This window comes from Primulina eburnea, chromosome 7 (assembly GCF_022965805.1).
Source record: "Primulina eburnea isolate SZY01 chromosome 7, ASM2296580v1, whole genome shotgun sequence".
Classification (NCBI taxonomy): Eukaryota; Viridiplantae; Streptophyta; class Magnoliopsida; order Lamiales; family Gesneriaceae; genus Primulina; species Primulina eburnea.
The window spans coordinates 19636877-19654552 of NC_133107.1; the positions used below are offsets into that span (position 1 = coordinate 19636877).

The 17676-nt window shown below is 38.5% G+C and overlaps 1 non-coding gene across 1 annotated transcript; it reads right to left on the bottom strand.

Annotated features, from left to right (window-relative positions):
- Positions 1-16969: 16969 nt before the first annotated feature.
- On the bottom strand, positions 16970-17077 carry LOC140837545 (small nucleolar RNA R71). Its single transcript, XR_012119375.1, has one exon. It is a non-coding gene; the product is annotated as a small nucleolar RNA R71 (small nucleolar RNA).
- Positions 17078-17676: the final 599 nt, after the last annotated feature.

Sequence of the window (17676 nt, forward strand, 5' to 3'; positions counted from 1 at the left end):
CTTGATAAGTATTATCTGATGAAATTTTCAAAGTGATTTTGTGACTAACTAGTTTGTTCTTACTCATACTCTGAACTATACGAAGGGACACAATCATTACTTTTGACAGAAGGATATGAAGAGATCTCTATTAGCCATAGACTAATCATTCTTCGAGGATGAAATAATTTCACCCTATCTATTGCATATATTTAGGAGGAACGTCGAATTATAATTGGTTAATTAATAAGACATTATTAGTCGGTCTTAAGCTGAATTGATTTTGTTTCCAACCGATCATTCAGTTCTCAACCTAACTGTTGGAACATTTCATGTTCGCAATCTTGATTTTGATGTTAACAAAACTTGTTATTGTGTTTCTAACATATTTACTCAAGTGTGAAGTTGCAAACACAAGAAGCAAGCGAAAACTGAATTCTGCACAATCTGAATTTCTGGCAAGCTTCGGTGTTTTGATGATATCTCTTAATTGGATGATTCAAATGACATTCCGTTAATTGAACGGATCAGAAAACTTAATTTGGAACAAGTCGTATTTCACGTCATTTGGGCAAAATCGGAAGTTATCATGGTCTAACGGATCACTCAATTACCGAACTGATCACACGAAAACATCAATCAGTTGGGTTTGAGCAGCTGCGGTATTTTGGTCATATCTCTCAGCTCAGTTATCGAAATGAAGCGATTCAGTATACGTTGGAAAGATAAGACGAAAATCTACAAATCATCTTCAGAAGTCAAAGTCTGAATCGAAGCTTAAGATGCTGATAAATGACGATTAAGCTACTGGTTCTGCACAAACTTAAATCAGCTAGGCTGATTTCAGCATACCAGCTGAAACTGAACCAACCGAACTAGCTGCTGACCAGCTGAACAACCAACTGAACCGAACTAGCTGCTGACCAGCTGAACTGAACTGAACCAGCAGTTGACCAACTGAACTGAACCAGCTGCTGACCAGATAAACTGAACTAGCTGCTGACCAGCTGAACTGAAGTGAACCAGCAGTTGACCAACTAAACTTAACTGAACCAGCTGTTGACCAGTTGAGTTGACCAGTTGACCAGTTGACTAGAGTTGACCAGTTGGGAAAATGCCCAGCCAGCTGAATTTGACCGTTGCAATTTCAGAAACAGTACAGAAACTCTCCAAACGGTCATATTCTTCTGTCCAACGTATATATCATTGTTGGGGCTTATAAATACACCATGTTGAAGATCAAACAAGAGCTTTTGAAGGGATTCAAAGCATGGGCAGTTTGCATGAAGAAATCAGTTAGTTAAGAGCACAAGCCCTTGTGTGAGGATACATTTGTGATGTACACTGTAACTGATATATTCCTCACATATGATCACTCAAACATATACAAGAGAGTTGAAGTTCAAAGATTAGTTGAGCGAGTCTTGCACAAAGATGTAAAACTTATGTATGTAGTCTTTGCATATGAGACATTAAAAAATATGATGATTTTGAGGTGCTGCCTACAATCTTGAGTGCTAGGAGTTCAGTTTAGGAAGTGGATAAGTCCTAGCTGAATGGGTTTGTACAAAGTGTTGTATAAATCAAAGTCTTTTAGTGAATCCTTCCCAAGGAGAAGAAGGGGTGACGTAGGAGTATTTAAATCTCTGAACATCCATAAACGAATTCGTGTCTATTTGTTTATTGCATTTACTTATCATTTCCATAGTTTTAAAAGATGCATTGTTGAAGCGTTTTATGTGTTCTTCAAATTCAAAAATATTATATACCAAGTGTTTGATAAAATGCTTCAACTAAAATATATTTTCTTATTCAACGACAGAAGGATATGAAGAGATCTCTATCAGCCATAGATTATTCATTCTCCGAGGATGAAATAATTTCACCGTATCTATTGCATATATTTAGGGGGAACGTCGAATTATAATTGGTTAATTAATAAGACATTATTAGTCGGTCTTAAACTGAATTGATTTCGTTTCCAACCGATCATTCAGTTCTCAACCTAACTGATCTTACCATATATGTTAACTGATTATCGATTCAATTGAGATTCCACAATAAATTTTGTGACTTTCAAAATTACTTCATTAATTATGTTATTCATTGGAAACATGGTCACAAGTAGTTCAATCGAGTCAATTTCTATATTTACAGATGAAGTAAATGCTTTTTATTCAAATTAATCTCTAACTGCCATGTGTCCCAAAATTTGAATAGTCACAAACATAAATATTTTTTCCGCCCTCATTCAGTTCACTTTACTCTATTCTAAACTCTCAAGCACTCATACCCTCAGAGCGTTTCTTTTTGCATAAAATCTAAGCTAATGGCAAGCCAAACCCCATCCTTCATTCTCAATGCAATGGCAATCAACTTCGACTCTACTCTATCTGTCTCAGATGAAGCTGTTAGGAGTGTATTTTTGAAGCTTGAAGCTGTTGGTCTGAAGAAATTCTTGGGAATTGCAACCCAAGTTATTTATCCTAAAGAAATTCAAGAAGTGTATGCGAAGAACAAGATTTCTGATGATGACAAGATTATTATGACCATCAACAATCAGGTACTGATTATGGACAAAGAATCCTTCAGTAATCTCTTCCGACTCCCAACTGAAGGTTTGTCTCACTTCTCTGAGATCAAACTAGCTGATATTGAAGAGATGCGGACTGTTGTCTGCCTATGGGAAGAAAATCAAAGTTTCAGATCCCAAAAAAGAACTGAAGCCAGAGATCTAAATGCTGGCTGATATTATTGCAAAGGATGTCCTCACCAAGACAGGTTCATTTGCTGCCCTAACCCTTGAGAAATTTCAAATCATGACTGCGATCATTAAAGGCACAAGATTGAACTGGTCAACCATTATTTTCAATATTCTGAAGAACATGGTTCAATCTTCCAAGCAGTCGAATGGTTTCGCTCTGTAGCTCAGCTATTTGCTGAAGAGCTCTGGCCTCGTTGATGACTTAGCTAAAAAGTCATCAAAGTTCAAGGTGTTCAACGCCAAGAACGGTCAGCCACCTAATACCAAGTTGGATATCTCGCCGGAAAAATTTATCAAGATCAAACAAGATATTGGGATGATGACAACTCCCAAATCTATGAAGAAAGCCAAAAATAAAGAAGCGGTTAAGAAAATGACAACCAAAAGAAAATTGATTTTCAGTGAGAGTGATTTGGAGAAGACTCCATCTTCGAACATTTTGAAGATGTCACGGTTTCAGAAGACCAAACAAACTGCTTCTGAAGTGATCCAGCTGATAGACTGATGCCTACTAGGGCTGAGGCACCCATACCTGCTATACCAATTCGGTCAGTTCCAGTTGAACCATCGGCTGAAGAGACTCAGCTGAAGAAGCCAGCTGATCATCCATTGAATCTTGTCACCGATAGTGACAAACTGAAGATTGTTGGACATCGAGCACCTTCTATCATTGTATTGGAACATTTCATGTTCGCAATCTTGATCTTGATGATAACAAAACTTGTTATTTTGTTACTAATGGTTTATCGTAGTGCACATGATACTGTAACTGATCAAAAGCCGAATTGATCAGTTATCTCGCCTAACTGAAGCTTTCGAGAACGCCAATTTATATTGCCAACTGATTGCCCAAGCTGAATCAGTCCAACTGCTGTGTCGAAGAATAGTTCCACCGATTGATCAGTTTTTAGGTAATTCAGCAGAAAACCTTCAGAAGCCTGGCCAGCTGATGAAGCGCTCAACTGATGGAAAGTCCAACTGAATAGTTCAACTGAACCAGTGTAACCAGTTAAGCTGACGAGCCAACTGATTTCACCAGATCAGTTCAAGACCAGTTCAAAGCATCAGTCAGGAATCAATCAGTATGGAGAACACGACAAGCTTATTCAATGGAATCCAGCTGTGCGAACTGGGTAAAATATCTTTACTATCAGTAGTAAAATTAATGGATGTTGCAACAAAGATTAAAGCCGAGAGATTCCATGAGACTTGTCGGAAAAGTCGAGACACAAAGTCCTAGGAAAGAATTCAAGCTGCAACGGGTACAATTATTGAGTCTCACTGTACTATCAGTTTCACGCCTATAAATAGAAGATCCGTGAAGACTAATAACAAAACGATTGTGTGAAGATACAAAGGAAAAGGGCACGCATATTGCATATCATTTTTGAAGAAGCAATCAACCGAGAAGGAACACTTCATCGTGTTATCAGCTTAAATTAAAAGAAAAATTCCCTCAGTGTGTGAGAACACTTTCGTGTTGTACTCAGAGACTAGTTCTCTCTCTCTCACACACACACACCACCACAACCAACACTCAAATATAGTCTTGAACAAAGACGTTAAACTTGTGTATGTAGTCTTTGACACACAGACGTTAAACAAGTGTTAGCTGAAAGGTGCTACCTTCAGTCTAGGCTAGGATTTTAGTTGAGGCAGTAGTAGTAAGTCCTAAGCTGAGTGGGTTTGTACAAGTAGTTGTATAAATCAAAATCTTCTAGTAGATCCTACCCGAGGTGGTAGAAGGGGTAACGTAGGAGCAGTTGAAGTCTCCGAACATTCATAAAAATATCTTGTGTACTTAACTGATTATCTATTGTTTTCAAACTGAATTGATCCGTTAGAGCATCAATCAGTTCAGTTTTCACCATAACTGAACTGAAATATGCGACAATTGATTCTTTGCTTTTCAGTTATTCAGTTTACATAAGTTAAAATGTTTTCTAATATAACATGTTTCTTTATGAAGGATTACTTCGAGTTTCTTCTGTTTGGTTTTGAAACCAAACTCGATTTAATTCATCGGTGTTAACATTCTTAGAACACGAGCTATTGTATCTCATTGGAGAATATAGTGTTTGAAGCATCTTCGAAGGTGCTAGCACACGATCCTTAACATTGTTATCAGACCAACTATTATACCAATTGCCTGACCAAAAGGTGTTATAATTAGAGAAAAGGTAGGTTCAACTACCACGAGGCTAACCATTTCTCACGTCCTAACTGACCTAAAAGGCAAGGGCAAGATGATCGTAGTTCTGTTTCAACTGAGCTTTTACTTCAGTCCGCTTCGTCAAACGCATCAGATCAAAGAAATAAGTCATCCTTTCCATTTCTTGAGCAATAGTGATGGCATGTACTAACTTCAAAACACAGTTCAGACTCACATCGATCTCATTTGGAATAAAATAAATGAGTTTGCTGAGTCTAAGATGAAAGATTTTGATGAATGGGTACAGTTTCGCACTGTATTGTATGCCAGACGACTAAAGAAGAAATCAGTTTTAGGGAAATTCATTGACTTGGAACCGATGGTTTGGAAGACAGTACATGCCATCACTATTGCTCAAGCAATGGAAAGATGACTTATTTCTTTGATCTGATGTGCTTGAAGAAGCTGACTGAAGTAACATCTCAGTTGAAACTGAACTACGATCCAATCAGTCCGACTGCTTATAATGAGCGAGCTGTCTTCCAATAGTTGGATTCAGATCTAATATCTTTGCAAATGATGATCAATGTCTGGGAAATTGATCAACAACTATACATACCAGTTGATTTCGAAAGTTAAACAACTGCAGAACAAGCTAAGTCAATTGGAGTTCAGATAAAACCATCCAAAGAGCCAGTTGTTGAACATGTTTCTAAGCTAGAAAATGAATCTGTTCATGAGCTGATTCAACCATCTTTACTCTCTGAAACTTCATCATCTCCACCAGCTGGACAACCTCTATACACGGATTCTGAGTTGTCTTTGGCCAACTTTGACGAGGTCATCCAATCAGTTTCCACTGAAATCCAGCTGAGAAAGATGTATGCCAAGACTCAACAGAAAAATTAGACTCAGATCTATGTTGAAAGAAATTGTAGATGAATTTCAGTCAGTTGTTATGAGTGAACAAAAACAACAAATTGATGCGGCCCAGTTGCACTCTGAACCAATAACTGATTTGCAGGTGCCAGCTGATGTGCCATCTTGATCAACTGCTGCTTAGCTTACTACTTCAGTTCCAGATGCTCATCAGGAAGCAGTTGAAGAAGTTGTTACACAATTAGAACAACAAACTGAGACTGAATCACAACATCTAGCCATGTTGATTTTCAGGGGAAAGGACAAGGGCAAAGCACCTGCCACATCTGAAATCTTGTCTCCTGAAATGCCTATAGCTACTGATATCATGATTGAAGAAATTCATTCTAGTTTTCTCAACCTAATCTCAATTGTCTCTGACATGAAGTCAACTCAGCTAATGCATGCGCTTAAAATTGATTGTATGAAGGAGAATACCATGAAGAACCTCAAGCAGGTTACCAAGGATATCACCTCATTATTACTCCTTGTAGATCAGTTGAAGAAGGACCGAGTGACAGTTCCAGCTCTCTTCCAGACTCAAGACATGCTGATCAACCGAATTGACTTAGTGCACACAAGTATGTCAAAGCGGATGGATTTGATGCAGAAATGATGTTGAATGCTATATCTCAAGTCAGCTCAGAAGTCTGACTTCTCTCGCCCATGCTGGTTTTGATAAAAAGGGGGAAGAAGAGCAGTAGAAGAAGTCAAAGAAAAGATATAGTAAGCCAACTGATCAAGGACTTGCTGACAAAAGAGCAAAGAAGTGAAAAGCAGTAAGTTCAGTTAGACGACAATCTTTCATTCTCAGTTTGTACGAATCTGTACAGTGAAATATTATTTATGTACAAGAGTTATGTTTATTTTATCTACGATGGAGTTTATCAATTCTTGAATTCTATTTTGTCAAACACCGAAAAGGGAGAATTTGTTAGAATTAGAATTTCGGAATTTGACAAATAAAGCTTTTGAAGATTGAAAAAGTGATCGGCTCAACTAAATTAATTCGATCTAAAACTACCCAAACTGAAGTTGCCCGAACTAATAATTAATGAGTAAAATAATCGGAGGCAATCGAACTGATCGAAGCTAACTGAATCTGAAAAGATAACTGAACCATCAGTTGGAACTGATCAGTTATACACTTAGCTCAACTGATGTAATGCCCGAGAATTTGATCCTAATAATCTGTAATTATTGATTTATAATTTGACATGATTATAAGAGGATTAATCGGGACACGGTTTGAATTCGATATAAAAATATGTATGTGCGAGGACGAAGTTCTCACGCATATGCGCGGCCTGGCAGGGCGCATATGCGCAAAATGTCCAGAGGACCTCGCGCATATGCGCGACCTGAATCCGCGCATGTGCGCGAGGGTGGCAGAGAGTTGGCAAAAATGAGCAAAGGCCTCGCGCATATGCGCCAAGATGTGTCGTGCATATGCGCGAGCCACCGTGTAAACACGCGCCGAGAATTAAGTCTCGCGCATATGCACGAGGAAGGTACGCGCATATGCACGAGAGGCTTTTGGCGAGAATTCAGAAGGAGCCACGTAGCAAGTTGCATGCAATATATATATATATACATACTAACCTTCAGATAAGGAAAATAAAAAAAACGAAAGCTTCGGGGGAAAAAGTCGATTCTTGATTTTAGAATTCGATTCGTGAGAAATCCGTCCGTTAGATTTTAAATCCGACTTTGGTACTGTGTCCATATCAACGCATGCTATTACAGGACGAAAGTTTTATTACGTTTTGACATGTTTTGAAATTATTATGTTGTTGGAATTGAATACACGTCATATATGTTGTTCTTGACATGTTAGACAACGTAGAATCGAAGTCATATTAAGAAACGGACTGGATATGGAATTGTTATGATTTTCAGAATGGAATTGATTAGAATGGATATCAGATTTGCACTGTGATTGATTATAAGTTATTGGAATTAGTATATACTGTTGTGGTATCACCGGTATAGCAGAATTATATGATTGTACCGTCAGAATTTAATAAGACAGAGATATCTTGATTTAAATAGAATATGGATACTGAATATTGATATTGTCATTGCCAGCTTGAACATTGACAGACTTTGGGCCGAGACTTTGATTGTACAAGAGCAACAGAACGAAAGGTTTAAATAATTGTTGATTCGGGATTGCACAACTCGAGTTAGGTTTGACTTGAGTTTCCCAAAATCACATACTTTATTTTGTTGCATTGATATTTGCAGATTATCAGATTGATATGTTTAGTCTATTGAATTATAGCAGAGCCAGAGTTTGAGTCTAGGGCAGATCAGCCTAGCTAGGGCAGAACCGCCAAGTCTTTCTCAGAACCGCTGAGACTCTAGACTTATGGTGTATCGATGAGCTTAGATGTAGATCGAATTTTATTGTAGACATTCGTTACGGCATGCCGAAGTCTAAATTAGATCGGGATCCCTAGGTTAGAAATAAGTTAAATAAGATAACAAGTCATTCACTTAAATACAGATTCATATTGATTCATGTAGTCAGACTGGATACATGTTTTAATGATTGTTTATTCTTTTATATATGTTTTATATGATTGCATTGATACATTGTTTATACTGGGATATTTATATCTCACTGGAGTTATCTGGCTGTTGTCTTGTATGTATGTGTGCATGAAAACAAGTGGGACAGGTTCAGGGTCACAGAGGTGTAGAAAGATCGAGTTAGAGTGGTGATTCCGGACTTGGATATAGATAGGTTTTTTAGTTAATTGTAGTAGTTGAACCTAGTTTTGAACTAGATGCATGTTATACAAGATTTGTATTATTATACTGGTTTGTATAATAGAATGATTCCATTACCTTCAGCATTTTTTAAAAAAAATTTAGACCCTGTTTATTCAAATTGATTAAATTAGTCCCAATGACGATTAAGAAGATGATTAGCGTCCGGGTCCCCACAACAGGTGGTATCAGAGCGATAGATCCTTTAGATTAAGATAGAAGAGGCTAGTGAGTGGGGTAGATTGAGGTTTTCTTTCCTGATTTTGAATGCTAGCATGTCTTACTGCTTTAATACATGTTACTTGCTTATCTGATTTGATACAGTAATATGTTTTATTGAGACTGGATCAGCACTGATTCTATATCAGCAGTAAGATCATCAGAGGAGGATTGAAACAGAATTGTGGTATTGTTACTAATCTATTTGATTAGCAGATATGCCTCCCAGACGAATCCCAGAAAGGGAAGTACATCAAATCCTCCAATAGATGTAACCCCGACTCCAATGGAAACGTTACTGAAAAGATTTCAGTCATTTCACCCGCCAACTTTGAAACTAACAGAGAACGCTGTGGAACGATGTTGCAAACAACTGGTGGATTACGATAAAGAGGGCCTTGGAGCATAGAGGTACGACTATTACCTGGAATGTCTTTAGAACTGAATTTTACCAATGTTTCTTTCCAGTGTCGTACCGAAAGGACAAGGTGGCGGAGTTTGCCAATTTAAAACAGGGACAGATGAACATGGAAGAGTACGTGTCAAAGTTCTCCACCTTGTTGAAATTTTCTCCACATGTGGCTGACAGCAAGGAAGCTACTGCTGACCAGTTCATCAATTGCCTAAACCCAGAGATTTTCACATTGGTGAACACAGGGCGACCGAATAATTTTACTGACGACCTGAACAGAGCTAAGGGAGCAGAAGCCGGTCTGATGAGACAGAAAGGGGCTTTATTTGTGCCTCCAACACCGAGACCACAGCAACCACCTCCCAGATTTGAGAGTGGCAGCAGCAGTGGAGGGAAGAAGGGATTTTGAAAGCCAAAGGAAAGAAATTTAAGAAATCGGGCAGCAGTTCTTCTACCTCCGGTGGTTCCAGACAGAGCCAGAATTACACTGGAGTTTATTGCAAGACTTGCGGAGGAAGACATGCAACTGAACAATGCCAGGGAGTGACTGGTAGTTGCAACATCTGTAAACAACCGAGACACTTTGCTAAAGTGTGTCCACAGAGAGGTTCTCAAAGATCTAAGGGAGCCGAGTCATCGGGATCAGCAGCAAAGACTGAGAGACGATCAGCTGATGTTCACACATTCCAGCCAGCGCCATCTCAGTCACAGCAGATGCCAGGAGGTAGCCAGACTGTCAGCCAGCCTCCTAGACAGCAGGCCAGAGTATTCGCTTCGACAGAGGAGCAGGCCCAGGAAGCACCAGATGACGTTGTGGAAGGTAGCTGTTCTTTATGTGGTTACTCTACTTACGTATTGATTGATACCGGTGCTTCACATACATTTATTTCAGAACGATTTGCATTAAGTCATGAATTGCCTGTAGAGTCTTTAGCTACTGTAGTGTCTGTCTCTTCGCCTTTGGGGACAGGTTTGATATCCGTAAATTCTGTTAAGCCTTGTGTACTACAGTATGACGGGCATGAGATTGAATTAGATTGCATCGTACTTGGGTTGTCCGATTTCGATTGTATTATCGGTATTGATATGCTGACCAAGTACAGAGCTACAGTTGATTGTTTCCACAAGATAGTGAGATTCAGACCAGATATGGCTGAGGAGTGGAAATTTTAAGGTAAGGGTTCTAGATCAAGAATTCCTTTAGTATCCGTATTATCTATGACTTGATTATTACAGAAAGGAGCAGAGGGATTCCTTGTATATTCAGTAGATTTACTGAAGTCGAGTCCGGCATTGGCAGACCTGCCAGTGGTACGTGAGTTTGCTGATGTCTTCCCAGATGAGATCCCGGGATTACCTCCAGTTAGAGAGATAGACTTCAGCATTGAATTGATGCCAGGTACAGTACTGATTTTTAGAGCTCCGTACAAAATAGCACCAATTGAATTGAAAGAATTAAAGGAACAGCTGGAAGACTTACTGGCCAAGGGGTACATCAGACCGAGTGTTTCTCCTTGGGGTGCGCTAGTATTGTTTGTAAGAAAAAAAGACGGTTCGATGAGACTCTGCATCGACTATCGGCAACTAAACAAGGCAACGATAAAGAATAAATATCCTTTGCCTCGTATTGAAGATTTATTCGATCAGTTGCAGGGTTCTTCAGTATATTCTAAAATTGATATACGATCGGGATATCATCAGCTGAGAGTCAGAGATTCTGATATCTCAAAGACAGCATTCAGAACCAGATATGCACACTATGAATTTATTGTCATGCCATTTGGTTTGACGAATGCTCCAGCTGTATTTATGGGATTGATGAACCGTATATTCCAGAAATATCTCGATGATTTTGTGATTATTTTCATCGATGATATTTTGATTTATTCAAAGAATATGAGTGAGCATGCTGAGCATTTAAGAACAGTGGTGCGAATTTTAAGAGCTGAGAAATTATATGCTAAACTATCGAAGTGAGAGTTTTGGTTAAGACAGGTAGTATTTCTGGGTCATATTGTATCCGGAAACGGGATATCAGTAGATTCCAGTAAAGTGGAAGCCGTGATTTCTTGGCCAAGACCGACGTCCGTACCCGAAATTCGCAGTTTCATGGGTTTAGCGGGATATTACCGTCGTTTCATTAAAGATTTCTCGAGTATAGCTAAACCAATTACTCAGCTGACTCAGAAGAATGCTCCATTTTTTTGGTCTGAAGAATGCGAGACCAGTTTTCTGGAGTTAAAGAAGAGGTTGACGAGTGCCCCGATGTTGACTATCCCGTCTGGTACTGGTGATTTTGTGGTTTATTGCGACGCTTCTCACAGAGGGTTGGCATGTGTGCTGATGCAGCGAGGGCATGTTATTGCTTATGCCTCAAGACAGCTTAAAACACATGAGACCCGTTGCCCAATTCATGACCTTGAATTGGCAGCCATTGTCTTTGCATTAAAGATGTGGCGACACTATCTTTACGGTGAAAAGTTTGAGATATATTCTGATCATAAGAGTTTGAAATATCTGTTTTCACAGTCTGAATTGAATATGAGACAACGAAGATGGCTTGATTTGCTTAAAGATTTTGATTGTGAAATCAAATACTATCCAGTAAAGTCTAATGCAGCAGCAGACGCACTGAGTCGAAAGGTATGTTCTTTATCCTTATTGACGATTGGTGTTTCAAATTTGATAGAAGACTGCTGTTTTTCTGGATTAGAATTTGCAATATATTATAGACCGTTGAGACTTTATACGGTACAAGTAGAACCTGAACTGATTATGAAGATTAAGGCAGCTCAGAAAGTTGATCAGAATATACAAAAATCTGTATCGATGGTCAGAACAGGGCATCGCTCGGAATATCAGGTACGTGATAACGTCTTTTATGTGAATAATCGTCTGGTTGTGCCGAATGTCCCAGATCTAAGATGACAGATATTGTCAGAAGCGCACAACAGTCGATTCAGTATTCATCGTGGTGGCAGAAAGATGTATAATGATTTGAAAAGATAGTTCTGATGGAAACAAATGAAGACTGACATTGCCGAATTTGTTTCCAAATGTCTGAATTGCCAGCATGTGAAAGCAGAAAAGAAAGAAACCAGGAGGGTTATTACAGAGTTTGTCCACTCCTGAATGGAAATGGGATCACATTTCCATGGATTTTGTGACGCACCTACCGCGTTCCTCCCGAGGTTGTGATGCAATTTGGGTCGTAATTGACAGATTGACCAAATCCGCATGTTTTATTCCGTACAAAATGACGTACAGATTTGACCAGATGGCAGAAATCTATGTCAGAGAAGTGGTCAGATTACATGGAGTGCCGAAGTCAATTGTATCTGTGATCCTCGATTTACTTCGCATTTATGGCAGAGTTTGCAGCAGGCTCTCGGTACAAAGTTACATCTCAGTACCGCATATCATCCACAGACCAACGGACAGTCAGAACGGACTATCCAGACACTGGAGGATATGCTGAGAGCAGTAGTGCTTGATTTTAGCACTAATTGGCAAGATGCATTGCCTCTTTGTGAGCTTTCGTACAACAACAGCTATCAGACGAGTATTGAGATGGCACCATTTGAAGCGTTGTACGGAAAGAAGTGCAGATCGTAAAGAAAAACAGCTCAGAACGAAGACTATTCCACTGGTAAAATTCAATGGACTCGTCATGGCATTGAAGAAGCAACCTGGGAAACTGAATCAGATATGAGACAAGAGTTCCCAGAGTTATTTCGATAATGTAAATTTCTTATACAGTTTTATATATATACTCCTTAGTGATACGATTAATGGATTGTGATTTCGAGGACGAAATCGTATCTTGGGTGGAAGAAATGTAATGCCCGAGAAATTGATCCTAATAATCTGTAATTATTGATTTATAAATTGACATGATTATAAGAGGATTAATCGGGACACGGTTTGAATTCGATATAAAAATATGTATGAGCGAGGACGAAGCTCTCGCGCATATGCGCGGCCTGGAAGGGCGCATATGCGCGAAATGTCCAGAGGACCTCGCGCATATGCGCGACCTGAATCCGCGCATGTGCGCGAGGGTGGCAGAGAGTTGGCAAAAACGAGCAAAGGCCTCGCGCATATGTGCCAAGATGTGTCGCGCATATGCGCGAGCCACCGTGTAGACACACGCCGAAAATTAAGTCTCGCGCATATGCGAGAGGAAGGTACGCGCATATGCGCGAGAGGCTTTTGGCGAGAATTCAGAAGGATCCACGTAGCAAGTTTCATGCAATATATATATATATATATATATATATATATATATATATATATATATATATATATATATATATATATATATAGATACTAACCTTCAGATAAGGAAAAGAAAAAAGAAACGAAAGCTTCGGGGGAAAAAGTGGATTCTTGATTTTAGAATTCGATTCGTGAGAAATCCGTCCGTTAGATTTTAAATCTGACTTCGGTACTGTGTTCATATCAACGCAGGCTACTACAGGACGTAAGTTTTATTACGTTTTGAAATTATTATGTTGTTGGAATTGAATACACGTCATATATGTTGTTCTTGACATGTTAGACAGCGTAGAATCGAATTCAGATTAAGAAACGTACTGGATATGGAATTGTTATGATTTTCAGAATGGAATTGATTAGAATGGATATCAGATTTGCACTGTGATTGATTATAAGTTATTGGAATTAGTATATACTGGTGTGGTATCACCGGTATAGCAGAATTATACGATTGTACCGTCAGAATTTAATAAAACAGAGATATCTTGATTTAAATAGAATATTGATACAGAATATTGATATTGTCATTTCCAGCTTGAACATTGACAAACTTTGAGCCGAGACTTCGATTGTACCAGAGCAACAGAACGAAAGGTATAAATAATTGTTGATTCGGGATTGCACAACTCGAGTTAGGTTTGACTTGAGTTTCCCAAAATCACATACTTTATTTTGTTGCATTGATATTTGCAGATTATCAGATTGATATGTTTAGTCTATTGAATTATAGCAGAGCCAGAGTTTGAGTCTAGGGCAGATCAGCCTAGCTAGGGCAGAACCGCCGAGTCTTTGTCAGAACCGCTGAGACTCTAGACTTACGGTGTATCGATGAGCTTAGATGTAGATCGACTTCTATTGTAGACATTCGATAAAGCATGCCGAAGTCTAAATTAGATAGGGATCCCTAGGTTAGAAATAAGTTAAGATAAGATAACAAGTCATTGACTTAAATACAGATTTGTATTGATTCATGTAGTCAGACTGGATACATGTTTTAATGATTGTTTATGCTTTTATATATGTTTTATATGATTGCATTGATACATTGTTTATACTGGGATATTTATATCTCACCAGAGTTATCCGACTGGTGTCTTGTCTCTATGTGTACATGACAACAGGTGGGACAGGTTCAGGGTCACAGAGGTACAGAAAGATTGAGTTAGAGTAGTGATTCCGGACTTGGATATAGATAGGTTTTATTACTTAATTGTAGTAGTTGAACCTAGTTTTGAACTAGATGCATGTTATACTGGATTTGTATTAATATACTGGTTTGTCTAATAGAATGATTCCATTACCTTCCGCATTTAAAAAAAAAAATTTAGACCCTGTTTATTCTAATTGATTAAGTTAGTCCCAATGACGATTAAGAAGATGATTAGCGTCCGGGTCCCCACAACTGATCGGCTATATAGTCAACTAATAATAAGTTTGACACGTCATCAGTTAGTGCGTATGCAACAACCGATAATTTGTACAAAACTGATATGATCTGTTGGTAGGTGAAAGATTGTTTAGAAGGGGGGGGGGGGGGGGGGGGAGATTTGAATAAACACTTGACAATTTTACCACATTTTCAAATAATGAGTCAGTTTAGTGATAAACTGAAATCATGATTCTTGTTATGTCAATGTCAATCAGTTAACTAAAGAAAGTAGGGAAATAAACTGACTGACAGATATAATAAAATTGAAATTATGAGACACAAGATTTATTGATGTTCGGAGATTTCAGTCACTCCTACGTCACCCCTTCTATCAAGAAGATAGGAAATTCACTAAAAGACTTTGATCAATACAAGACTTGTACAAACCCTTTTCAGTTTTGGGCTTAACAATTCCAAACTGAAACTCATAGTTTCAATACAATTTATCAGTTCACAGCTGATCTGAAACTAATCAGCACAGCAGATCTCTATAAGATCAAAAATCACAACAATAAGTGTTTGTGCTTGTAAGCTTGATGTATACCCTTGAATGCTATGAATGTATATGCTAAGTGTGAGTGACAGAGGAAATATTTACGTATTTTAATACAATGTGTGAGTCGTAGTTCGCATCGTTCTGGGTTATTTGGAGTCTAAATTCTGCCTATTTCTTTTTATTTTATTGCATTTGATCACCGCTCACATAAGTCTGTTCATGTGCAGAAAAATGGAGAAAAATCAATTGGAAGAGAAGGCTGGGGACAGAAGATGTCACCGCCCCAGCACGAGTGCCGCAAAAGAAATGAGTGCCAAGCAGAAGACCTCGCGCTATGGCAGTCAAACTTTACCTCCCCAGCGCGAGAGGCTGAAGGAAAAAGAACAGAAGACCTTGCACTAGGGCGGTCAAGTTTGACCGCCCCAGCGCAAGAGGCTGCGGAAGACACCAGTAGTACAGTATATCGCGCGCTGGGGTGGGGAAACTTGAATGCCCTAGCACGAATAAAAATAAGAAAGTTTCCTTTTTGGATTTTAATCAATTTGGAAGGCTGATGGCTAAAGAAAAAACCTAGGCATGAAAATCAGACATCATTCAGCAGCCACCACAAGCCTTGGAGAGTATTTTGTGCTTGGAGTTGAAGATTTGAAGATTTTCGGACATCGTTCTTTGCATTTTTTCTCAAATATATTATTTCTAGTTTATTTTTTATTTTTTAAACATTGTTGCATTGATTTCTTCCATGAATTCTAGTAGCTAAACTTTACATATTTGTTGGGATTTAAGGGGATCATACCCCGAACTTTGATCTGGTTAATTCCAGTCGACGTTGATTTATTCTTGATTATACTACTGTTTTGCATTGTGATTATTAAAGCGTAGCTAACTTTGATAATAGTCTTATATTGCGAGTGAGGTCGAGAGAATAGCTTGTGATAGGAACGAGTAGAATAGTTCGTGGATCTAAAATTACATAGACATATGAAATTGCATACGCGTCGATAGTCATAGTTCATTCGGACGAAAACTAGGGGATTTCATAGATCGATATTTGATTCACTATTGATAAATAATATAAAGACATTTAATTACTTCACTGAGTAGAATTTGTTTGGCATAGCTCGAGAGAGTGTGTTCAATTGAATAGAAAATCATGTCGGAAGCGTAAATCACGATCGAACGAATTGATAAATTAATGAGGGGTAGGTGAAATGAAATTCCCCAAAAATTCATTTCTCACTGATTTTTAATTAACCATTCTAGATATTATATCTCATTATTTAATTACTGAACCTTTTTATTTGCATTTTTTATTTGAGCATAGTAGTAATAAACAACCCTTCAAATTTCGTTGCTAAAGATTTGATAACTAAAAATAATTGTAAAATACAGTTTTCAGGGGAACGATACTCGTACTCTAGTAGATTATACTATTACTTAACATCGTGCACTTGCGATTAATTTTTGAGCATACAAAACCATATTTTTATTAAGGATTCCACAGTGCAAGGCATATATCATTACATTTGCTCCATCTAAGACCATGAAGCTGCGGGCATACATTATTACATTTGCTCAATTCGAGCAGGAGTCTTTATATGAGGCATGGGAGCGTTTCAAAGATCTATCATACGAAGATGTCCTCATCACGAACTGCCACTTGGGTTAGTCGTTCAGACCTTTTACTATGGCTTGCTTACTCCTAATTGTACTATGATAGATGCTGCTGCTTGTGGAAATCTCTTGAGAAGCTGAGGAAGGATACGAGTTATTGGAGGAAATGGCTGCTAGAAGCTATCATCCTCAATTTGAAAGGAGCAACTAGAGGAGAAGTACAGGAGTTCACCAGGTAACTGACCTTTCTGTTATTACTGCATAACTTGATGTCTTGAACAGGAAATTGGACGGCTTGAATATGGGTGGCATGGCTATGCGTCTTCAAGAGATATTCTGTGATAAGTGTGGAGGTGAACACTTTGTGAAAGACTGTTAAGATGGCAATCCCTTCCATGTGCAAGAAAGGGCACCAGTGAATCAAGTGGGAGTCCAAAACCGTCCAAGGAATGACCGTATTCGAACACATACAATCTTGGATGGATGCAACATCCCAACTTCTCATGAGGTTGCCAAAACAGTCAGAATCAATCACAAGAGGACAACCATATGGGAAACAACCGATGTTCAGATCTGACCCTCCTAGAGAAAAAAAGTCCAATTTGGAGCACATGATGTCTAAGTTCATCTCATCTACCGA